The following is a 26,373-nucleotide window of genomic DNA, read 5'->3' on the forward strand; positions in this document are numbered from 1 at the left end:
CGGCCGCCACCCCGACGAGCTGGCTCGCCGCTCCGGCAAGCTGGCTTGCCGAATCGATCTTGTCGGCCTCCTTGGCGAGGTCGCGGGGGTTCACGATGGTCGTGCCTGCCAGGGCGACCCGTACCTGGGCCGGGAGCTGGCGAAGAAAAAGCTCCCAAAACAGGAAATCCGAGGGGTGCTCGCCGAGCAACGCGAGCATGTAGTCCATGCGTTCGGACGGGCGCGTATCGCCGAGCTCAGGAAGGTCGAGCAGGCGTCGTGCGTGCTCAGCCGGGGAGAGGGCGAAAGCGCCCAGAAGAAGTGCCTTGATGGCGTCGTACTTGCCGTCAGCGGGCGGGTTCTGGAGGAAGCTCAGGCAGCAGGCGGCGGTCGCGGAGCCAAGCGCGGTGACCACGTAATGGTATCGCGTGGCGTCCTCCGTTATGCTACTCAGGGCGAACTGGGAGTCCGCCTGCGCGAACCAGACGGCGGCATGTGCTTCCCAGAAGGTGGGCAATTTGAGGGACACTGCGGTGTCCATCGCGTGTCGTAAATTCGGGGTCACCAGTGAAGAGCAGGGCTCTTGCTTGAGACGGACGAAGTGACGGGCAAGACACAAACTCATCCGAGAAGATGTTTATTGTAAAAACCAACTCGTGAACTCTCTCAAGCCCGTTTATCGGGCTGCATATATATCAAAACTAGAAAGCACAACCGAAACCGAAAGCCACACCTCTCAGGCGAGGCGCGCTTTGGTGGTCACGTGACCGACAGGTGCAAAGGATTATAACCGCACGCGCGGCATGCTTTGGTGGTCACGTGACCGGCCACCACGGCGCCGTGGTTTGCCCGCCGGTTACGTCACCGGCTGGAGCAAAGAGATTCTGTTGCTGGTCTCGCTTGGGGGACCCAAGGGTCGCTACAAAGGTGTGTTTCTTTCTATATCATGTCCAATCAATTGAATTGGCCACAGGTGGATTCCAATGAAGTTGTTGAGACATTTTAAGAATGATCAAAGGAAACTGGATGCACCTGAGCTCAATTTGGAGCGTCATAGCATGGGGTGGAATACTTATTGAGCTCGAGACATTGCAGCTATTCATCTATCTTTCTCATTAAAACGCTTATTTCTGAAGTTTGTAATCGGAACTTCTCTCCAGCTATTGCTCCTGTCGCCCTAAGATATGTGTGACACTATGTAGTTATGACTAACCCTTCCATATAAGCATACCTATGTCTCCAAATGTCTATAAGTGTGGAATAAAAGCTGAAAATCAGTAAAAAGTTTTGAATAACCCGCGCCATTTTGTTTTACGCACAGACGCTGCACTTGATACCGAGGAGAAGAAGAAGACGTCTCGATGTGTGCCGGACGCGCAGCGACTCGAGAGGCATGCTACACCTTTTAATACAAATATAAATGCGATCAGAAATGTAAAGGGGATACTTACCAGTAACCACACAATAAGAGACAATACTGCAGTTGAATACAAAGCGATATTCAGGAGATCCGCCAGAATGAATGTTGGTGCCAACTGACATAATTATTTTGAAAGGACGCGCAAAGGAAGAGGAAGAGCAAGTTAATTTGTATGAACATAAACACTATTTATGCCCGTGATTTTCACGGGTTACCGCTAGTTTTTAATTCTTTTGTAAAACTTTATTTTAAAAATTAAAATTCCACTTTGACATTAAGCGGTATTATGCGTAGATCAGTGACAAAAACCTTTCAGGCTGTAACAACAAAATGTGAAAAAGTGAAGGGGTGTGAATACTTTTTGAAGGTGCACTGCACGTATGCATTTTTGAAGTTGCATCCTAGTTTAGTGTTATTCTGTAACAAACTGTTGACGTCGGCCTTTGATATTGAAATAAAACGTATTTATATGCAGAAGATTACAGAGTCATTTAAAGTAATACAATTCATAAAAGTTCATATTTTAGGGTGCTTGTGGGCAACTGAAGCTGATATGAAAATTGACCAATGTTATTTTAGTCACCATGTCACATCACTCCGACACTCCTCACGTATGGAGAAAACAGTGCAGAGGGGAAGATGGAAATTCTGCCATTTTTGCTTACGTAATAAATTGATGGTATAGTGTTTTGTCCGACAGGTTTTCAGAGAAAATAAATAAAAATTAACTTTCACCTTTTAAGAACCATCGATTAAATTATTGCAATATCAGCTGTTTTTTGTTATTATCCTTTTCTCACCTGTATTACAAAGAGAGCGACCTGCTTTGTGGTGCTTTAAAGGTGGTGTATAATCAGAAATACTGTTTAATGGGGTGATATAGGCCCTATTACTGCAGTGCATATAAAAAGTATTGAATATAGCAAGTGTTTTCTGACTAATCAATATGAGAAGCGGGAGTGAATGAGACTCGGCATTATTATAAGTAGAAGAAGAAGATTGAGGTGGAAGAGTTTTTGTTTTAATGTAAATTGAAACCAGCCCATCGATCCTCAACTTACTCAACTATATCATACTGTTTGCAGATTGCCTAGCATCTGATTGATAAAAAAAGATGGCGATCAGAATTGGTGGCGAGCATACGTCCAGCGTACAAATCCCCTATAGGGCAAATGTTGACGGATGGACGCATGCACGCACGCAAAGACTGAGCCCCTTTCATATTATAGATTACTAGCAACGGTACCCACCCTACGGGCGGGGCTTTAATTGGGAGGCCCAAATGAAAAGGCAAAATATCCTAAATTGAAGGCTTTTTATTTTATTTTAAACGATTTATAAAAACATCTGTTAAATCATATCACACGCAAATCATCAAAATCTAAACAGTATTTGTAGAATTTCAATAAAAGCCACATCACTGTTCATATCGGTAAATATTATCCCATCATGTTTGGAAAAACTGGAAAATTGGGCAAAAAAAATTGGAAAAACAATATAGTGAAGGAGCTGCGCTCCAACGCGAGTCAAAAGAATTGACGCGACCAAAGACGGAATTCGTCCGAGTTGCTTTATTGAAACAAAACAGCTCAGGTATTCTGACAAAAGCCCGTTTATCGGGCAGCAATATATATACACATTTATGTCCGGAGGTTTGCCCGGAAAAAGCTATACCGGGCATGCCCGGGTGTCAAGGGCGGCGAGCCTTGGAAAGGCGAGTCTGGACCTGCCCGGGCGTGTTTGGCTGCGGCCTGGCAAGTCGAGGCTGGGCGTGCCCGGGCGCTCTGGACGAGCACTGGAAAGGCGAGAGCGGGCATGCCCGGACGCTCTGGGCGAGCCCTGGAAAGGTGATAGCGGGCATGCCCGGACGCTCTGGGCGAGCCCTGGAAAGGCGATAGCGGGCATGCCCGGACGCTCTGGGCGAGCCCTGGAAAGGCGATAGCGGGCATGCCCGGACGCTCTGGGCGAGCCCTGGAAAGGCGAGAGCGGGCATGCCCGGGAAAGACGAGACCGGGCGTGCCCGGGAGGTTCGGGCGTGCCCGGGAACAGTGAGTCCGGGCGTGCCCGGGAGAGGCGCGTCTGGCCGTGTTCTGGCCGGTGCAAGGCGATTGTGTGCATCCAGCGGTAACCGCTACACACGCCCCTCCAGAATCGACCTGCACCGGCATTGTCAATTTAAGGGGGGTCCGGATGACCCGGCCGAAGCGACCCCTGGAGGGTCTTGGGGAGGGGTCCGACGTGGTGGTGGGTGGTCGAGCGGGGGGAACTGTGGACGGGGGGCGGCCTCGCCGCGGAGGAAGGGCCAACCGTGGTGGTCGGTCGACGTCCATGTGCGCCGGTTTGAGGCGGCCCACAGAGATCCGGTCCGACCGGCCGCCAACGTCGACGACAAAGGACTTGTCGCCCCGTCGCAGGACCCGGAAGGGCCCGTCGTACGGCGGCCGGAGTGGCCCCCGGTGCGCGTCATGAAGCACAAAGACGTACTCCGCTGTGCGAAGCGCCGGGGGGACGTAGGAAAGGGGGCCACCATGGCAGGACGTTGGCACGGGGGCAAATCGGCGGGCGGCCTCCTGGAGGTCCGAGCGCTGGTGTGCGGCGGACCAGGGACTGGTAGCGTCGGGCACGAACTCGCCCAGGACGCGGAGTGGCTGGCCGTAGACGAGCTCGGTGGCGGACGCCCGGAGGTCCTCCTTGGGGGCTGTGCGAAGGCCCAAAAAGACCCACGGCAGCCGGTCGGTCCAACCGTTGTCCTGAAGGCCGGCCATGAGTGCGGCCTTCACGGAGCGGTGAAACCGCTCGCACAACCCGTTGGCTTGGTGGTGGTAGGCCGTGGTGCGGTGCAGCGTGACCCCCAACGAGCGGGCGACCGCACCCCAAAGTTCAAACGTGAACTGTGGGCTGCGGTCGGACGAGATGTTCGCCGGTGCGCCGAAGCGCGCGACCCAGGTGGCGATGAACGCCTGCGCCACGTCGGCGGTGGTGGTGGAGGTGAGGGGCACGGCCTCCGGCCACCTGGTGGTCCTGTCCACCATGGTGAGCAGGTGGGTGAACCCCCGCGATGGGGGCAGGGGACCCACCAGGTCCACGTGGACGTGGTCGAAACGCCGTGCAGGCACGGTGAAAGGTGCCAGCGGGGCCTGGGTGTGGCGGTGGACCTTGGCCCGCTGGCAGGCCGTGCAGGCGTTGCCCCAGTCGCGGACATTCCGTCGAAGGCCGTGCCAGACGAAACGCACCGACACCAGCTTCTGAGAAGCTTTCCGGCCCGGGTGAGAAAGGCCATGGATGGAGGCGAAGATGCGGCGCGGCCAGGAAACGGGCACGATGGGGCGAGGCTGGCCCTGGGAGACGTCGCAGAGCAGGACGGTGCCCGCGAAGGGGATGTCGGCCAGGCGGAGGCCCATGTCCACCACCCGGAGGGCCTGCACCGCGGTGTCGGTGGTCTGGTCGGCCGCCATGAGCGCGAAGTCCACGCCGAGGTGGACCGCGTTCGCGCTGGCCCAAGAAAGACAGTCGGCCACAGCGTTGTCTTTGCCGGCGACGTGCCGGATGTCCGTGGTGAATTCCGACACGGCGTAGAGGTGGCGCTGCTGGCGGGCCGACCACGGCTCCGTGACTTTGGCCATTGCATAGACCAACGGCTTGTGGTCGACGAAAGCCGTGAACGGGCGGCCCTCCAGGAGGTGTCGGAAATGGCGAACGGCCAGGAATAGACCGAGCAGCTCGCGGTCGAACATGCTGTATTTTAACTCGTTCGGCCGGAGCTGCCGGCTGAAAAAAGCGAGTGTCTGCCAAACCCCGTCCACCCATTGTTCATGGACGGCGCCCACCGCGTAGTTGGAGGCGTCCGTAGTGAGGGCGATGGGCGCGTTGAGCACCGGGTGAGCCAGCAGCGTTGCGTCGGCGAGGGCCTGTTTTGCGCTCGTGAAGGCCGCGTCCATGGCCGCGGACCAAACGATGTCATGCTTGGCCGGCTTGCCCCGGAGGACCTCGTAAAGGGGCCGCATGAGCTGAGCAGCGCGGGGCACGAATCGGTGATAAAAGTTCACCATGCCGAGGAACTCTTGTAGGGCCTTGATGGAACGGGGACGCGGGAACGTGGTGATGGCCTCGACCTTGGTCGGCAGTGGCACGGCCCCGGTCTTAGTGATGCGGTGGCCCAAAAAGTCAACGGTCGTCGTGCCGAAGTGGCATTTGGCCGGGTTGACAATTAAGCCGTGCTCGCTGAGGCGACCGAACAGTGTTCGGAGGTGGAGGAGGTGCTCGGCGCGGGACGTGCTGGCGACGAGGATGTCGTCCAGATAGACGAAAAGAAATGGCAGGTCGCGCAGCACGCCGTCCATTAAGTGCTGGAACGCCTGGGCCGCGTTCTTGAGGCCAAACGGCATCCTCAAAAATTCGAACAGGCCGAACGGCGTGATGACAGCCGTCTTCGGGACGTCGGCCGCCCGGACATGTACCTGGTGGTATCCCCGTATCAGGTCAATTTTGGAAAATATGACCCGTCCCGCCAAATGGGTGGAAAAGTCCTGGATGTGCGGGATCGGGTACCTGTCGGGGGTGGTAGCGTCGTTGAGGCGGCGGTAGTCGCCACACGGGCGCCATCCGTGTTGCCATGGCGAGCTTGGCCGGGTCGAGGCGGCGGGCCCTGGCGTAGACCGGCAGGCCCGTAGTGGGTATGTGGTGCTCGATTCCATGCCGCACTGCGACGGCCGAAAACGTCGGCCGTGTGAGGGCCGGGAATTCCGCGAGCAGGCGAGCGAACTCGTTCGCCGTCGGGAGGGCGCACGCCAGTTCGGTCGGCGTGGAGCTGCTCATCGTGCACGCCAGGGAGCTGAAGGTCTCGGCGTTGACAAGGCGACGACGTTTGACGTCGACCAGCAGCCCGTGCGCGCAAAGGAAGTCGGCGCCCAGCAAAGCCATGGGGACGCAGGCGGTCACAAAGGTCCACTGAAAGCGCTGGCTGCCGAAGCAGAGGGTGACGTTGCACGGGCCGAAAGTGCGTATGGCCGGGCCATTAGCAGCGACCAAAGAGGGGCCGCAAACGGCGTCCCGCCTGTCCTGTTCGGAGGCGGGTATGACGCTCAGTTGGGCGCCGGTGTCACAAAGGAAACGCCGCCCAGACGCTTTGTCCCGAATAAAAAGCAAGTTGCCCGAGTGGCCGGCGCTCATGGCTGGGAATGAACGCCGGTCCGGCCGTTTCTCGACTTGCCAAAAGTGCACGGGGGTCGGCACGTCCGAGCCTTGTGTCCGAACCTGGCGTGGTAATAACACCACGCCTGGTCAGGTGGAGGCCCCGGCCGTCGTGTCGGAAGCGGTCGGTGCGGCGTGGCGGCCGCCAGTTTCACCGGCAGTTCGGCCTCCAACCGCGCAGGGCGCTCGGGCGTCGTGGGCGTCGCCTCGGACGGCGGCAGGCTCCAGGTAGCCACGCCGATGTGTTGGCCCGCCGAGGAGATCTTATCGGCTTCCCTGGCGAGGGCGCGGGGATCGGTGATCGACGTGCCAGCCAGGGCGAGGCGTACCGGGTGAGGCAGCTGGCGAAGGAACAACTCGCGGAACAGAAAATCCGGAGAGTGCTCACCGAGCAACGAGAGCATATAGTCCATTCGCTCAGACGGGCGCGTCTCGCTGAGCTCGGGCAGGTCGAGCAGGCGCCGTGCGCGTGCCGCCGGTGAGAGGGCGAAAGCATCGAGGAGGAGCGTCTTCAGCGCGTCATACTTGTCGGCAGCCGGCGGGTGCTCGAGGAGGCTCAGGGCGCGGGCCGCGGTGGCGGAACCGAGCGCTGCCACGACGTGGTGGAAGCGGGTGTCGTCCGCGGTGATGCCTCGCAGGGCGAACTGGGAGTCCGCCTGGGCGAACCAAACAGCCATGTGAGCCTCCCAGAAGGTAGGCAGTTTAAGAGTCACTGCCGTGTCCATGTCGGTAGGTCACCAGTGAAGGAGCTGCGCTCCAACGCGAGAGTCGAAAGAATTGACGCGACCAAAGACGGAATTCGTCCGAGTTGCTTTATTGAAACAAAACAGCTCAGGTATTCTGACAAAAGCCCGTTTATCGGGCAGCAATATATATACACATTTATGTCGGGAAGTTTGCCCGGCAAAAGCTATACCGGGCATGCCCGGGTGTCAAGGGCGAGCCTTGGAAAGGCGAGTCCGGACCTGCCCGGGCGTGTTTGGCTGCGGCCTGGCAAGTCGAGGCTGGGCGTGCCCGGGCGCTCTGGACGAGCACTGGAAAGGCGAGAGCGGGCATACCCGGACGCTCTGGGCGAGCCCTGGAAAGGCGATAGCGGGCATGCCCGGACACTCTGGGCGAGCCCTGGAAAGGCGATAGCGGGCATGCCCGGACGCTCTGGGCGAGCCCTGGAAAGGCGATAGCGGGCATGCCCAGACGCTCTGGGCGAGCCCTGGAAAGGCGAGAGCGGGCATGCCCGGGAAAGACGAGACCAGGCGTGCCCGGGCGGTTCGGGCGTGCCCGGGAACAGTGAGTCCGGGCATGCCCGGGAGAGGCGCGTCTGGCCGTGTTCTGGCCGGTGCAAGGCGATTGTGTGCATCCAGCGGTAACCGCTACAATAGCCTATTTTACTCCAAGGGGTCCCAGGATTACCCACCCAAAATATCGTTGCGATCGGTTCAGCCGTTTTTGCGGTACCTGGGAACCGACAGACGGACAGACAGACGGACAGACATTTGGTGAATTATAGTAAGATAGATGGCCCCACATGCATTTATATCTTATTTGTCTGATTTTCAGCTCCACCAGGGAGGATGCAGGCAAGACTCACTCCGCCTGTCACCTGCGATCATCAATCACAGACAATTTGTTTATCTTCATTCCTTTATCTCACCCTCTCGCGATCTCTCGGACAAACTTTGCACTCACATTCATCCTCCTATTGAAGGTGCATTAACCCCCTGTAAAGTTTCCAGTTCCATACACAGTCGGTGCCCCTTCAGCATCGAGATTTCTAAACCATTTTTCTGCACAACTTCTCCCAATCATTCAATTGCGCGCTCCAATTAATCGATAGGTATTGATGAATGCTGCGGTAAATGAAGTGTACTCACCCTTCCGTGAAACCGTATAGAGATACCGAGGCAAAAAGACCCAGAGAGAGATGGAGAGAGAGGGGTCTGGAGGCTTTTCGCTGGAGGCGTGATCGTAACTTGCGGAGGGCAGGAAACGCAGCTTTTCCTAAATAAGGATTCTCCATGCTTGCTGACCTCATAGGAATGTAAATATCGCTATATTTTCGTTTTGGGCATGGAAGTGATTTGAGCTTGTTTTGCTGAACAGGACTGTCTATTTATACCCAGACACTTAGCAACTCGTATTATTTTTGCTCATTTTTGGATATTATGACTTATTAATGGCACTATGTATGATTATACAACAGGGCGATCTTATACTCACAGTCATGTGGCGAACTTCTTGCCAAGGTTGTGGATGATTGCCTCATAATACGATTTCCCTTACTAGGAATGGGAGCGCAGGAGGAGGCCATTAGGTCCAGCAAAGCCTATGCAATGGTTCTTTGGTCCATGCTCTATCCTTTTAAATGTTGAGCATCAAGCAAAGAATCAGCACGTACCATTTAAAAAAAAAGTCTTTGGTACGACTCAGGCAGGGTTCGAACCACTAAACTCCCAGATAGTCGAGGCTCGTGGAAGACCTGGTACACGGAACGGAACAGGAAGTAACAGTGATTACCTCTGCCACCGAAGGTGGATGGAGGTTATGTTTTCACCCCTGTCTGTTTGTTTGTCTGTCTGTTTGTGAACAATATATCTCAAAAACTTATGGGTGGATTTGAACGAATCTTCATGGATAGATTTTGGTGAAGATCTGAATATGGATTCAGATGTGAGAATTATTTAATTTTTGAAGTGATTCTTCACCATTTAGTGACGGGGCCAAAACCAATATCTGGCACGATATCTCAAAAAGTTATGGACGGATTTGGACGAAACTTTGTGGACAGATTGGGTGTATGACAAAACCGAATCGATTCGATTTTGGTGAAGATCTGAAAATGGATTCGGATACGAGAATTATTTAATTTTAAAGTGATTCTTCACCATTGAGTAATCGGGTGAAAAGCGATATATAACATGATATTTTAAAAACTGCTGAACGAGTTATGACTAAACTTGGTGGACGAGTTGATTCGGTGACAATAACAAGCCGATTCGATTTTGGTTCAGGTTCGAATCCAGATCCAGCCTGTCAGTTGGATAAAACCAAAAACTGTTCACCAGGTGGAGGTATGCGTTCTAGTTCTGGTTCTTCTCTGCTGCCCGAGTGACGTTCTAGTTCTGCACATGGAATTCCTTGCTGGAGCCTCACGTCATGTTCTTGCAACTTCAAAGACTTGCCCCATTGGCACGGACATATCCAAGAATGAAAAACGATAGCCTGGCTCAAGATTGAACAATTTAATTTGTTCCATCTCTTTTCAGACACGCACGCCAAACGTTTCCAAATTTCTGATATACTGAAAAATCTGAACACAAACCAGGTACCAAAAACAAAACACGAGGGCAACCACTTCCCACAGCCCACCAAAGTGCCTTGACCACATGGTGCATGAGTGGTGCATTCCAACCGGCAAGGACTACGCAGCCATCCCGTGCTCCCCAAATTGTCCGGGGTGCACTAAGGTGGTTGGTTTTTCACACGAGGGCACTCGGTTTCGTGTATATCCTTAGCTCACTATTTTTCCAATAAGTTGTATAAGCGTGGCTGAATGCAGCACGATGTCGTGTTCGGTTGAACTTGCGTTTCATTCGGATGTGGAGTGCTGACAAGTTAAAGATCGTTGCAATTAAACGACTGTAATGGGAGCCAACTGGATATTGTTGGCTTTCTGGGGACCACTTCAGTTTTTTTTTTGTTTTTTTTTGTATACAAGGTCGAGGCTCGTGAAAGAGCTAACATTAATCACACAAAAAATCAAACAGACACTTAAAACATATAATAAGGGGAGCGGTAGACAAGATGGGGAGAGAGGGGGAAGGACACAAACACAACATTTGAGAGCAGGGACATCGGGAGATCTGTGGGAGGGAGAGTGCTTGGGGGGAGGTGGGAGAGGTATAAAACATATGGACAATGCAAGGACTTCCAGGAAAGAAGTTGGTATTTAGATGTTCGGGAAAGTTCAGGGGAGAAGAGAAAAATATAAGAAACAAGCAAAACAGCGAAGGAAGGAACTTAAATTAACAAAACACCGACGGACGGGGGAAGCCTCAGGTTACAAGTCCGCGCACGCGCAGCGAACAGAAAACGATTAATTAATAACAAGTTACACGAATTTCAAACCAAAACCAAATAGAAACAAACAATAACACATAGACAATAAAATAACGAGTGGAAATTTGTCAAACACACGAATGGAAAAATACTTCAACTTTTGATGCCGTGGAGAGATCAAAAGTCGCCCAATGTTATCTTGCCCAATGTTATCTTGCACGTTATCATGTTATCTCAGATTGGTGTCCCAAACTCAGTACACCTTAAGGTCCGTGTTTTGTCGATTCGTATTAAGTGTCCACGCGTCATGCTGATCTTAGCTCTTACATACCTGTCAGTCTTAGTCTGTCATCCTCTCGTCTTCCCGATTCTCATTGCACGTATGCGCACCTGAGCCATCCTGGTCGTTTAACATGATCTACGCTCTTCAACTCGCATCACTCCTGTTTATTTTCTCACCGTACCTATACTTATCTGGTCATTTAGTTGCTTATATCCTCTGTCTTCTCCTGCTTGTCGCGTTGCAGTGTGTGCTTGATGACCTGCTTGAATTTATCCGACAGAGACATTTCTTTATTCTTCTTCTTATTATTATTCTTCCCCTCCTCTTCCTTTTATAAGGGGTGAGGTCCGATGTCACCAAGCTCCTGCCTTCCCTTGACCACGATACTCCTCCATTCCCCTCGGTCCTCAGCCAACTCTCTGCACTCTCCAACCGCCTCCACCTTACTTATATCCCTCTTCACACAATCCTCCCATCTCAATCACAGTCTACAGCTTTTCCTACTACTTGCTCCTTCAACCCATCCACTCTCTTTGTCTCTCTCTTCCCCCATCCGCACCAAATATCCAACACATCTCAGCCGGAATTTCACCAATCTCCCCGTCAAGCTCTTCTGCACACTAATCTCCTCCCTCAGTTCATCCATCCTCCTTCTATCCACCCTCTTCACACCCACAATCCTCCTGACTCAGTTGTTCTCGCAAACCTGCAGCCTCTGTTGTTGTCTCTCTGTTGGTGCCACCGTCTCCAGACCGTATATGTCGGCCGGCATTACATAAGAACCCACCCTTTCAATCTCCTTGAAATTTTTCTGTCTTCCATTACTCCCTCCACCCTCCTCCACACATTCGCTCCCACCTGAACCCTCCCACATATTTCTGCCTCTGACTTACCATCCCCGGCCACTGTTCCCCTCACATACTCAAACCTATTTCCTTGTCTTATCTCCTTCCCCTCTAAACTGATATTTATTTATTTTCTCTGCTGCCCGACCCACATCACCTCAGTCTTTTCATTACTCATCTTCAGCCCATGTTTCTCAAATGCCTCCTTCCACTCCCCCAGTACTTCCTGCATCTCCCACCTGCAGTTCTTTATTATCAAGCCTTATATCCTTGGTCATTTCCCACCTTCCTTTTCCACTCAATAAATTATGGAATCTCCCTATAAACTCTACTAATACTGCAAAAACAAACTCTTCTTCCTTTCTCGTTCATTCATCCTTTCCCTCCTTCACACACCCAGGCTTGCATGATGTGCTCTTACAGGTATCGATTCCTTATCATTCTCTCCGACTTCTATTGTGATGATGACCATGATGATTGTTATTCGTCCCAGCTTGGTCACCTTTGCTCCTTCATTCCTCTTATATCTCGTTTGTAGAATTGCTTTCCCAACTCTGTCCCCTCTGTCCCAACGCAAGTTGGAGGCCAAATCTTCCCCCATTCTTCCCTGCTGCTCGGATTCGTCAGGGCAGCGCGGTCACGGTCAGAGTGCCGATCGGTCCCCATGGACTGGCCCTTCCCCTCTTTTCTCTCTCTCCTTCTCTCTTTCTTTCTCTTTCTCTCTCTAACTCTGTCGTGGCCCTGACTTTGTGAAGGCCGGGTACACCATCCTAGATGTAGGGGATCTCTCGGTCGCTCCTGGAAGATTGTTCGGCTGTCTCCGTGCCATGGACTTCTTCGAGAGAGCTGTCCGGGGCTATACAACAACAACTCGCCCAAACACACTTTGACACATTTATTATATATTTCCTGCAAGTAGAGAACCTTACTATAATTCACCAAATGTCTGTCCGTCTGTCTGTCTGTCTGTCCGTCCGTTCCCAGGTACAGCAAAAACGGCTGAACCGATCGCAACGAAATTTTGGGTGGGTAATCCTGGGACCCCCTGGAGTAAAATAGGCTATATTGTTTTTCCAATTTCAGCTTTGGTCTCCAGCATTTTCAGGTTTGGACTCCCACCTAACGTTGTTGTCCCCGGTACCGCAAAAACGGCTGCACCGATCACAACGATACACCTCCATGCCCGTGGGATTCCCACAGGTGACCCCACTAGTGAGTATAATTTACTAGATATTGAAAATATGTTCTAAGTAGCAAGAAATGTAGCACATACACACTTTAATTCCATAGGTTTTGGCAAAATATATTTTTTATAGCTTGGCAATTTATTGTGATCTGACCAAGAGGTAGGCCACTTCCGTTTGAGATGTATAGTCCGGGTTTGATTACCGACGCGACTTCCGATCTGAGGATAACCTGTTGCATTGATGTTTTGCAAACAGGTCGCTGTGTCACAAAATATGTCGTCTCTCCGATAGATGTGAAGCTCCGGGATCCAATTTGCTTGTTAATCGATGTTAAAGATCCTGCTTTGTCTTTTGCGAAGAGTAGGAGAAGTATTGTCAGCCTCTTGAGCGAATTCCAAATTCCTGCTCTGACTATACTTTTGGGAAGGCAAAGGTAAAGCACCCGGTGTGGTCATTGCCATGGAGCTGCTTTGGAAACATTAAGAGAAAGAGAAAGAGATAGAATCTGAAAAATTATGGGCCCCATACATCATTGACATTTCGACCCTTAGAGCTCAGTACTTCCAAAGTGGGCGGGTCCACAACCAATGGGCGTGGTTGTACCTGGAGGCTATCCAATCAGATGCGTGATATATACGTAGAGGGCTGGGAAGAGAATTAGACAACACGGTGTGGGCAATAATCTTAGCAATTTGTTCTGTAACTTCTACCTTGGAGTTATTTGTGTTATGTAAGGTGTTATGCTTATAACAAGCACTATAAATAAATGCCAAAGACACCAAACAAATTGCAGCATTGCTTAACATGCAAATGTGTGGGAGGACTCGCCTCATTCATTGCTGGACAATGCTCCTCGCCAACATGGAGAACCCCAAGTGACATGAGAATTGTGTTAACACAATTAGCCCCTGTGGTGGTCATTTTCGCAAAAATGGAGAAAAAAAACCCTTATACCATGATCGTAGCCGCTGATGCAGCGCCCTCTGCTGGTTAGGGCAGGAATTTGTAATTTGTCCAGGATGCCGGCGATGGCTTGCCGACTCTTCGTAAAGAGCGAGTACACTGAACGGCAGAAACCTGGCGGGAGCGAGGGGGGACAAAGCACAGGAAGAGCAGAGGGTGTAAGAGCAGAAAGGAGGTGGTGGAAGACAGAGACGACTGACCAGTCTGCGATGGCGAAACGATAGGCCGATAGACTCAGCTTCAGCGCAAGAGAGTCCAATGATCTTGAAGGTCTTGGTTTCCACAGTCAAGCTGAGCATGATGAGGCTATGCAGGGAGAATGGTGACATGACGTCACACAACCACGTGACTGAACGAACTTAGACCGTGGGCGCACCTTTGAGAGTTACTGGGCTCAATGCGTCGAAGTATCGATGGATGGATGGATGGTGCCCAGCTGGAGGAAGAATGAATTAGAAAGGTTGTACACCGGACAACGTCTATAAGTTGTTTAAATTTTTTTTAACTGAATTCTCTGTTAAGCTAATATTGGTAACACTATATTATTAAATCCTTTTCTTTAATTTTGATATAAACTGATTTTATTGCTTAATACAGTAACATCACTAACTGTAGCCTACCATAAAAAAAAAATGGTGTTAGGATTAGGATTTAAGTGTTAGGGGTTGTGGTTAGTTTTAGGTTTACTGTTAGGGTTAGAGTTGGTGTTAAGGTTAGTGGTAGAATTAGGGTTAGTGTTACAATTATTGCTTTTTGTGTTACATTTAGGGTTAGGATTCGTTTTTGTGTTACGATTAGGACTCGTGTTAGAATTATGGTTAGTTTTTTGTTATGATTAGGGTGAGGATTAGTGTTACAATAGGTGTTAGTTTTTGTGTTAGGGTTAGTGGTGGAATTAGGGTTAAGGTTAGTTTTTGTGCTACAATTAGGGTTATTTTAGTGTTAGGTTTTGTGATATGATTTGGGTTAGAGTTGGTGTTAGAGTTAGTTTTTGTGTTACAATTAGGGTTAGTGTCAGGATTAGTGTTAGAATAAGTGTTTGCATTAATGTTAGAATTAGGGTTACCTTTTGTGTTACGATTAGGGTTAATGGTGGAGTTAGGGTTAAGGTTAGTTTTTGTATTATGATTAGGGTTATTTTAGTGTTAGGTTTTGTGTAACGATTATGGTTGGAGTTGGTGTTAGTGTTAATTTTTGTGTAACGATAAGGGTTAGTGTTTGGATTAGTGTTATAATTGGGGTTAGTTTTTGTGTTACAATTAGGGGTAGGGTTAAGGTTAGTTTTTGTGTTACGATTGGGGTTATTTTAGAGTTTGTGTTACTTTTGTGTTACGATGAAGGTTAGTGTTTTTTTGTGTTACGATGAGGGTTGGTGTTTTTTTGTGTTACAATTAGGGTTAGTGTTTGGATTAGTGTTAGAATTGGGGTTATTTTTTGTGTTACGATTTGGGTTATTTTAGAGTTAGTGTTACTTTTGTGTTATGATTAGGGTTAGTGTTTGGATTAGTGTTAGAATTAGTTTTTGTGTTACGATTAGGGTTAGTGTTATTTTTTATGTTACAGTTAGTGTTTTGTGTTACGAGTTTTGTGTTAGGGTTAGTGTTAGTGTCAGTTTTTGTATTACGATCAGTTAGTGTTAGTGTTGGGGTTAGTTTTTATGTTACCATCAGAGTTAATGTTAACTTTAGGGTTATGATTAGTCATAACTCAGAAATACAAACCTAAAAAAATCCGAAATTTGGCAAAGACTTTCAAATCAAGGAATATGAAAATAACAAATTTTATTTCTCATAACATTTGTTAAATGCAATCATTTGCGAAATGGTATTCCAAATTGTTCGATGTTCTTTATCTCGAGCATTATCAGCTCTTCTTTGAACTTATTACATTGGTTTACCGATGAAAAAACAATTAAACAGCCAAAAACCTAACTTTCGCTTGATAACTGCCAAAATCTCGGCTCTCTGCTCACCTTCACTCCTTCATTCCTCTTTTCTCCCACCTCTGGAACAAACTCCCTCACTCTCTTCAATCCCACTCCACCCTCCAGGTCTTTAAAACAGCTGTTCACCACCATCTCTTATCTTCCCCCATCCAAAACCTTGATCTTTTCTACCCCCATTAATTCACCCCAGATCCACTTTTCTGAAATAGCGACTTCTTTCCTGGAAGTCCTAGCAGTGTCCATGTGTTTTATACCTCTCCCACCCCCCCCCTCTTCCCATGCCTCCTCCCCCCAAGCCCTCTCCCTCCCACAGATCTCCCGATGTCCCTGCTCTCAAATGTTGTTGTGCTTGTGTGCTTCCCTCTCTCTCCTCCTCTTATCTCCCGCTCCCTTTATTATATGTTTTATGTGTCCGTGCATGTTTCCATATTTAATTGTGTTAGCTCTTACACGAGCCTCGATTTTGTATCCAAAATTTTTTTTTTTTCAAATAAAACATTTGACAGTTGCCTTAATGTCTCTTTCAAAGACATCTCTTTACATCGTGATGTGAGACCCATTATTCTTCCACACTTACTATATCCCCCAATAATTACAAACGAACCGAAAGCAATGCCAGAGCAGCAGTGGCTCCATCACACTTCACGAAGCTTCACGTCCAGCAGGAGGCACTGCAGCCCTTCTCACCACGTCTCCATCCATTGGGGACTTGCTGGGATTGTCATCTCGTAATTCACTTTCCCACTCCCGCGACACTCATCCTCAACTGGCTTTCTTAACGTAAGGATGAAACCTTCGGCGTTGTGTGCCTGGAAAATTTACAGACGACTACCACATTTGAATGAGTTTGTTTTGAGTGTTGCTGCACAATCTCCAAAGTACTCGAATTTGTCTTCACCGCATACCTCTCCTCGTCGTGAACCTTAGCTCGGATTTTTTTTTTCTTCTCTCTCTCTCTCTCTCTCTCTCTCTCTCTCTCTCTCTCTCTCTCTCTCTCTCTCTCTCTCTCTCTCTCTCTCTCTCTCATACTCCTCACAGAGTGTCGGTGCTGCCGAAGCAGCTTCCTGAGCAAAGGTTATGCTGGGTGGTTTGCCATTGCCTTCCCAGTAGTAGTCCGGGCAGTAATCTGGAATTCATTGATGATCCACCCGACAAAAAAGGTGTTTCTCCTGCATGTGACGTGTAGGGGCTCCTCCATGACCCTTAGATCAATGTTGTAGTAGTAGTACCACCTTTAAAGGCCATTTTCCCGCTGCAGAGCAGGGGTTGCCCTTTTTCAGGCACCATGGTCCCCTTTTTGAAGCAATGTTTTATGGCCGGATGCCCTTCCTGCCACCAACCCTGTTAGTCGCCTCTTGCAACACACAGGGAATTATCAGTGAACTGGTACTCAATTTGCACGACCTCAGAAAGATGACAGGCTGAGTCAACCCCCCTGGCGTTAATTCAATGATCGACCGGGATTCAGAACGCCAGGATCCTTGGTATCCCAAGCCAACACCCTAACCGCTAAGCCAACACCAGGCTTTAGACCCTTATATCAATGCAAAAAATAAATAGAAACAAGCAGAGATACATTCAAAGTACACCGCCCGATGCCAAATAAATAACATATCCTCCAGCGTGTGGTGATGCCGCCTTGCAGCACATGCACACAGTATTGGGAGGGAGAGGTGTACAATAATTGATTGATTAATTGTGTAATTAAAATAAACCTATAATAATAAAAGGCAGTGTCCGCCCGTCTGTCTGTCTCCACCATAACTCCAAAACCATGAAGCCGAGTGGCCCCAAACTTTGCATACATAAACCTGGACCTCCAACAGATTGCAAGGATGAGAACTGGGTGTTTGGGTGTGTTATAACATCCTTTTTAAAGATGATTAACGAGGTGAATCACCACTTGGTGAATGCTATTCAGGCTGCTTTTGCAAGCCATGGCGTCCGTTTTTGTTTATATGTCCCCATTTTTTTTATTGACTAACATTTTTGTGTGATATACTTTCATTGTATTAATAGATAGTTATATTAATATGCCAATAAAAATATACTTATCAAAAAAAAAACAACCAAACGTCGTGTTTGGAACTCAAATCAAACGTCCGCCATGGCGAACTGTATCATTGCAAATGTAAAGTCAACATTTTGTCTGCTCTCAGGGGTTTCCACATTTCGCTGATTTGCTTCTTGATTTTCACATTTAGAGAAGACTATTTAAAGGTAAATCTTTGTCGTTGCCGTTTTTGTGTTTGGTGTACTCCATCTGTGCTGTCCGCCCGGAGATGTCCGTAGACCCCCGGAGAACAAATTAACGCTTTTCAGCAGTCAGAACTGCTGCTAAGCTCAATTCCGTAGCTTAATTTTATTAATCTGGCTCAGGTTAAGAGTCTCTGGCCATTATAACCTATCATTCTCATTGCATAGCATTCTCTTTGCTAACTCCCTCTCCTCCCCCCCCCCTCGCCTTTTCTACCCCCCCCTCCCTCCCTCTCCTCCCCCCCTCCCTCCCTCTCCTCCCCCCCTCGCCTTTTCTACCCCCCCCCCCTCCCTCTCCTCCCCCCCTCGCCTTTTCTACCCCCCCCCTCCCTCTCTGTCCCCTTTTCGCTCTTCCCTCTTAATAAAGTGCCGTGCACTCCTTCCACACACCTCTCGCTTCCACCCTTCTCCTCACTCCCCCTCCCTTCCGGAGTTTATAGCGTGGCGACGTGTAGTGAGGCGTCACTGTCCCTCCCGCCCCTGCCCCCCCCTGCTTCTTTGCTCCACCCTCCTTCCCTTCTCTCTCCTCTCTGTTCCTCCGCCCACTTGCTCCCCCACCCCTCCTCGCCCCCTCCTTCCTCTCTCCCCCTTACTTCTCTCTCCCCGCTCCCCTTCTTTCCCCCCTCCCCTTTCCCTCTCTCTCTCCTCCCCTCCCCACCCACCTCTCCTTCCCCGCTTTACATCCCTCCTCTCTTTATATTCCTGTCAGGAAGCGACTCATTGTCACCTAGCAACGCCGGGTACTTTTGCTAGTAAATAATAATCTTAAAATAAATAATTTCTTAATCAATTGACTAAGAGCATACCAAAAACCACCAGTGTTTCATCTGAAGCTGTAACTTTTTGAAAATTAATTAATGTAATAATCAATCGAAACAAATAAAAATAATGAATTGGTTAATAAATAAATGAAAAATACCCTTCACACCCAAATCGCTTGGTCATTGTGGTCCAAATATCAGCTTCCTCGCTGAAAAGGTGTCTGAGATATTGCCCCTGGGCAATGAAAATAAAGATGAGAAATCTCACCTGAGATGAGAAAGAAAATAAATAAGTACTTAGTAAATCGATAATAATTAAGTATACAATTGATTAATCAAAAAATACTGTTTTTGCCAAAGCACGTGCTCACTATTGTGCCCAAATTTCAGCTTCCGAGCTCAAAGGATGGCTGAGATGTCAAATGTGGATGTACAATTATATATTATTGTTAAAGGCGGCTAACATTGCTAAATAATTAACAAAACATTGCTGTGACTAGTAAGCTTTGTTCGAATGTATTCAATCTCTCGGAATCAAAAGAAATTCGTTTTTTTTCCATTAAGCCCCCAGGGCGAATGAAATCAAAACAACGGCAGAAGCGCAAATTGTGACACAAAGCGTCAACTGCGTCTGTGTCGTGACGAAGTTGACAAAAGCAAATGATCATCAACCTCTAAGTTTTTTACATTGATAGGAAAGAACAACAAATGTACGAAACGACGATGGAACAAATTCTGTTTAGTTTTGGCCGTTTATGACGTCATCGTTTATGACGTTTATGACGTCATCGTCATCCTCAATGAGGAGAAGTCAACCGACAAATGATTCTTCCTCGATCTCCATTTTTTTTCTAATTCTCCCTACATTCTCGAATGATGGATTGACCCAATGAAGAAGGAGAAGAATCTCTGGTCCACTTTCTGTAGGTCGGCCTAAGTTGTGATCGGAGCCCACAAGTCTCTATAGATAGGCCCAGGTCTCAACTCTCAAGTGTCAACAGCATGTCTGCACCCTTAAAGCCAAAGGGCCAGCAGTTCAAGCCATAGGCCTGCTTTTGTTGGAACAACAAACTGATTTGGTGATCCCCATGGGGGGCTGAGCAATGCTCCCCCAAAATAGGGTTCCCAGTACATAAGAATTGCCTCAGCAGGATGTATTGTATGTACTGCACAATTATTAGGCCGAGACGGGGTTTTGTATTCACTTCTGTCTGTCTGTCTGTCTGTGTATGTGTGTGTGTGTCTGTCCGGGCCATAACCTTTTCACCATTTGAGTTTTGTCATCAGATTTTTACCAAAGATTTATTATAATAATACGGATCGGGCAAATTAATAATTTTGTCAAAAGGTCAAAAGGTCCAAGGTCAGCATCACATACAATCATCAATTTTCATCCAATTGACCTGAAATTTCAATTTACCATTTGAGTTTTGTCATCAAATTTTCAACAAAGCTTTATCATGAGAATACGGAGAAGATAAATTAATAATTTTGTTAAAAGGTCAAAGGTCAAGTTTGCCTAAAGTCACCAATTTTCATTCGATTGATCTGAAATTTGAAGGATTTGCATATTGGGTCACTGAATTAGTTCGCCAATCAAAAGCTACAAGCTGTTTTTTTTTTTTTAGATGAAAAGGTCAAAGGTCGAGGTTGCATAAAATTGTCAATTTTCATCCAACTAGTACACCCGCTCACTGTAGGAGTGGCAGGAAGGGTCATTCCTCTTTGGGGTATATAGATTCCAGACGATCTATGGTCGGATCTCAAGAACTTTGGGTGTGTGTCCATTTACCAAGTTTCTTGTGGAGAGATCGCCAGGTGGTTTAAGCATTCGAGCAAGCATTCCATTCAAAACCGTTAAGGAACGGCTGGCTTGGCAAGCGCTAGCTAGCTGCTTGGTATGTGAGCACACCCCAGGCTTCCTCCCTTTCCATTTCGTGTTAAACAGCATTAGCGAGTTTCAAAGTTTGCTACGAAAAACGCCATGTTAGCGGCAGGAAGGGTCGTGTTATTAACCCAACCTTGTGGGGTATATAGAGTACAGTAGATTTTCGCTCAGTTCTGTAAGTAAAATTTACCTCACGGATGTCGGGATTCCTCCAAATGTCTTTATTTAGTGTTATAAACAACATTAGCGACTGTTTAAAAAGCTAATCATACGTCGTCAACGAACAGACGTTGACGACGTTTGTTCAAGGAGGAAAACCCCTTACCTTGGGGAGGTGGGATATTTATTGGTATTAATAACCAACTTCCAGAGGCCGTTCTTTCTCACTCCTCCCTCCAGAGCTTCAAGCAAGCAGTGCACCTCCACCTCTTGCCATTTGCCATTGCCCCTTTCTAATCCAACCCCCTTGCTTCTACAGGTGTCTCCTCTTTACCTGTTCGTTCATTCTCTTGCTTATTATGTCCAACTCTTGCCCCACTGACCCACTGTAAGTTTTATCCTCTTTTATTTTTTATGCCTCCGCCAACAACAAAGTCGCCGGAGTCATGTTTTTGGGTTGTCCATCCGTCTGTCCGTCCGTACGTCCGTCCGTACGGGCTAAACCTCGTTTTTCTCAGCAATCATACGTCCGATTGAGACGAAACTTTCAGGGTAGGAGTGACACCCATGCAGAATGTTTTTTATGATAATTGTGATGTCACAGGTCACGTGGTATGGCAGCCATCTTGGATTGAAAGCAAATAATTAAGAAATTATTTCTCAGAAACAGCTGAATGGAAAAATTCGAAACTTGGCAGATTGTCGAGTACTCCCAATGGGGAACAAAAGCATGATAATGATGACATCATAGGTGAAGTGGTATACCAGCCAAAAATGTTTTAATCGAATTGCTTATCCTAAAAATCTGAAATTGCAAGCACATGATCTATGACCCATTTGTATTGAGATATTAAATTTATGACATCATAGGTCACATGGTTTGGCAGCCATATTGGATTGAAGGAAAATATTAAATCATTATATCACTAAAACCGCTCAACCCTATCGATGCGAAATTTTCCAAATATCATCTAACACCACTGCTGCATATAGTTGGAAAATGATGATGTCGTAGGTCACGTGGTTCGGCAGCCATCTTGGATAGAAAAACGAACCTTATCCGATCAACACGAAACTTCACAAACGTGATCCCCTACCCATACATATGCGGAGTGTCCATTTTTAAGGTCATATGTCATGTGGTATGGCAGCCATATTAGCTTGAAAGCCGATATTTTAAGAAATCCCTTCTCTGAAACTGCTTCACCGATCGATGTTAAACTTGTCATGTCGGGTAAAAATGTGATACTTGAGAACAGCTGAAGGGATTGAAATCAATCTTGTTTATTTTTAGGACAGTGAACGATGGCATCTACCCTTTGTGGGACTATGCGGAGGCATATTGGCGACACAGTCGCATTGTTCTAGTTTACTCAGATGAAGGGTTAACGCCCGAAATGTTGGCTTCTCTTTGCTTCCCTCTGCGGTTAGCATACCTCAATCAACCTTCTGTTTATTTCATCCATTGTTCTTCCTAACCCGTCTGCCAATGTAGGGTTCTTCACTCATATACCATCCAAGACTAGTTCTTCATTTACATCCTCTATCGCCTTGCTCTCTCTCATGAGCCTCGATATAGCGGAGGAATTGGGTTTTTTAGTGTAGATTAAATGACTTGATAAATCAAATAATTCCTGATTTCACGCAGAATGTGGTCTTACAATGTGTTTCACAATGGTGATCACAAATGATGTCACATGAGTTTCACAGTCAATCGTGGACGAGACAAGACATTTACCCTGCGCTCACGAAGCAAAAATCAGGGTTAGGTGATCGGGTGCGTACCTGTGGCATACGTGCTTGCGTGACTGCTTTTAAAAATTCATTTTCTCAGCAACCATTGGTCTGATTGACACTAAATTTTACCATGGGAGTGCCTATGCCTGTAGAAGTTTCTTTATTAATGAGTATGACGTCATAGGTCACATGGTATGGACGCCATCTTGGAAAAAAGTTGCACCTCTATATCTCCAAAACCGCTCAATGGAAAAAATTGAAACATGGCTCATTGTCAAGTACTCCCCATGGGGAATAAGATATGTCAATGATGATGTCATCGGTGCCTTTGTTACAGCATCATAATTCGACAAGTTCAACGCTTGATTCGATCAGTATGAATTTTTTTTCTCTGCCGCTGTTGGTCTGATGGACACGAAATTATCAGCATAGGAGCGCCTCCTCCTGTATAATATTTTAATGATAATTATGATGTCATAGGTCACGTGTATTGGGCGCCATCTTGGAAAAAAACGAAAAAAAATTGCACCTCTATATCTCCAAAAGCGCTGTGTAGAAAATATTGAGACATGAAAAGATTGAGCTCATTGTAAATAACTCATCAGGCTTCCTCCATTATGACGTCATAATTCGATAAGTAAAAAACTTCATCCGATCAAGATGAAATTTCTTGAGCATCATCTCGGTGTAAATTGATGCAGAAAAAACATAATAATGATCTCATGGGTGACGTGGTTAGGCTTCCATATTGTTTTAAGGGAACAGCCTTTAAAAAACACCAAAACCCATTTTCTCCTAAACGACTGAACAGATCGAAGCCAAACTTTGCATGCATAATCACATACCCGTGACAAACAAAATGTTCACGGACCAGGACGTCATAAGTCACATGGTTTGGGAGCTATGATTTTTTGAAGCATAAAGCTTTAAAACATAGCTCCTCCCTCATTTTGGATCATATCGAATGGAAACTTCACAATTATGTTCCCCATGTATGCATGCTAAAATAGCCTTTCAGAATTTACGATAGCTCACATGGATTGGCAGCGATTCATAATTGAACGAAAAACCTGAAAATATTATATCTCTTGAACCGCTTCATTGATCGATGTGAATCTTTTTAATAAAGTCGAAGTCCTGAAGGGAAACAAGATTGTAAATTTTCAAGATGATTGGTTGTACGGTCTGGGACCCTAGAAGTTGTTATTGTGTGAAGAAGAAGAAGAAGAAACTCTACCTTTTATCTTCTCCATCCATGTGACTTGTTCTGTGCAGCTTTAATTATGATGAAAGCAACGTTGTATCAAAGCGGGGTTGCATTAAAGTGAGGTTGTATCAAAACGAGGTTGTATCAAAGCGAGGTTGTAGCAAAGCGAGGTTGTATCAAAGCGGGGTTGTATCAAAGCGGGGTTGTAAAAAAGCGAGGTTGTATCAAAGCGAGGTTGTATCAAAGCGAGGTTGTATCAAAGCGAGGTTGTATCAAAGCGAGGTTGTATCAAGTTGAGGTTGTATCAAAGCGAGGTTGTATCAAAGCGGGGTTGTATCAAAGCGTGGTTGCATCAAAGTGGGGTTGCATCAAAGCGAGGTTGTATCAAAGCGAGGTTGTATCAAAGCGAGGTTTTTTTTTTTTTTTTTTTTTTTTTGTATACTGAATCGAGGCTCGTGAAAGAGCTAACATTTACTTCACAAACAAATCAACCAGACAAACAAAATACCCAAAAAGAGGGAGCGGAAGACAAGATGGGGAGAGAAGGGGAAGCACACAAACACAACATCCGAGAGCAGGGAGATGTGTGGAAGGGAGAGGGCCCGGGGGGAGGAGGCATGGGAATGGGGGGGGGGGGGGGAGGGAGAAGTATAAAACACAAGGACACCAAGGACTTCCTGGACAGAAGTTGGTATTTCAAAAAAGTGGAATTGGGGTGAAATTAGCGGGGGTAGAAAAGATCAAGGTTTTGGAGGGGGGAAGATAAGAGATGGTGGTGAACAGCTGTTTTAAAGACTTGGAGGGTGGAGTGGGATTGAAGAGAGTGAGGGAGTTTGTTCCAGAGGCGGGAGAAAAGAGGAATGAAGGAGTGAAGGTGAGCAGAGAGTCTTGATTTTGGCAGTTTAACCATAAGAGGGTTGCAGGCAGATCTTGTGCGACCTGTAGGAATATTTGCGGGACAGAGCCCAGAGAGAGCTGGGGGGGCAAGGCCAGAGAGAAGTCGGTAGAAGACGGAAAGACCACCAACCTGCCTGCGGTGAGTGAGTGAGAGGCCCTTGGAGTTAGCTTCATCGCGGGAGATTCCAATAATTCTGAATGCTTTGGTTTCAACAGCGTGAAGGCGAGCTAGGTGTGAGGCAGGAGCACCAGCCCAGAGGGGAGAGCAGTATTCCATTGAGCTGCGGATGAAAGCCTTGTATGTGGTGAGGAGCTCAGGTGTGCCAAGGAAGGACTTCGCACGACAGAGGATGCCCAGTCGGCGACTGGCTTTGGAGGCCAGATTTGAAATGTGGTTTTCCCAGGAAAGATCATGGCAGATAGTGAGACCCAAAAGCTTGAGTGACAGAACTTCTTGGAGAGGATTATTCAGAAAGTGGATGGGAGGGTTGTCCATTCGGTCTTTTCGGAGAGACATCGTAAGAGTGTGAGATTTGTCAGGATTGAAAGACATGTTCCACTTGTTTGCCCAGTCTGTGATTTTGTCAAGGTCTGCAGAGAGTGAGGAGACTGCAGACTGCTGAGGTTGTATCAAAGCGAGGTTGTATGAAAGCGAGGTTGAATGAAAGCGAGGTTCAATGAAAGCGAGGTTGAATGAAAGCGAGGTTGCAATAAAGTGGGGTTGTAACAAAGTGTGTCCAATAAAAGTGGGGTTGTAACAAAGCGTGTCCAATAAAAATGGGGTTGTAACAAAGCGAGGTTGTACAAAAGTGTGTCCAATAAAAGTGGGGTTGTATGAAAGTGAGGTTGTATCAAAGCGAGGTTGCATGAAAGGGAGGGTGAATGAAAGCGAGGTTGAATGAAAGCGAAGTTGAATGAAAGCGAGGTTGAATGAAAGCGAGGTTGCAACAAAGTGGGGTTGTAACAAAGCGTGTCCAATAAAAGTGGGGTTGTAACAAAGCGAGGCTGACAAAAGTGTGTCCAATAAAAGTGGGGTTGTAACAAAGCGAGGTTGTATGAAAGCGAGGTTGAATGAAAGCGAGGTTGAATGAAAGCGAGGTTGCAACAAAGTGGGGTTGTAACAAAGCGTGTCCAATAAAAGTGGGGTTGTAACAAAGCGAGGTTGTACAAAAGTGTGTACAATAAAAGTGGGGTTATAACAAAGCGAGGTTGTAACAAAGTGAGGATGTATCAAAGCATGTCTGGATCTGGAGGGGTATGGTCCAATGGTCCATGTGCATTTGGAGGAGCATGGTCCATGTGTGTTTCGAGGCGCATGCTCAATGTGCGTTTTTAGGAACATGGCCCATGTGCGTCTGGAGGGGCATGGTCCATGTGCGTTTGGAGGCGCATTGTCAATGTGTGTTTTGAGGTGCATGCTCAATGTGCGTTTGGCTGCACATGGACCATGTCTGTTTAGAGGGGCATGGTCCATGTGCGTTTGGAGGCGCATTGTCAATGTGTGTTTGGAGGTGCATCCTCAATGTGCGACTGGAGGGGCATGGTCCATGTGCGTTTGGAGGCGCATTGTCAATGTGTGTTTTGAGGTGCATGCTCAATG

At 47.7% G+C, this 26,373-nt stretch overlaps 1 protein-coding gene across 2 annotated transcripts in view; it reads right to left on the reverse strand.

The window, feature by feature from the left end:
- LOC137414850 (leiomodin-2) overlaps positions 1-11,080 on the reverse strand; it is a 46,133-nt gene extending 35,053 nt beyond the window's left edge. Inside the window, exon 1 of one of the 2 annotated variants that reach the window (XM_068100408.2) lies at positions 10,977-11,080. The gene's annotated coding sequence lies outside the window, so the exon portion shown is untranslated. Of the gene's footprint in view, positions 1-8,460; positions 8,561-10,976 lie in introns of those variants that run through there. The other variant, XM_068100398.2, reaches the window with a different exon arrangement.
- Between the last annotated feature and the right edge of the window lie 15,293 nt (positions 11,081-26,373).

This window comes from Myxine glutinosa, chromosome 1 (genome assembly GCF_964187855.1).
Source record: "Myxine glutinosa chromosome 1, kmMyxGlut1.1, whole genome shotgun sequence".
Classification (NCBI taxonomy): Eukaryota; Metazoa; Chordata; class Myxini; order Myxiniformes; family Myxinidae; genus Myxine; species Myxine glutinosa.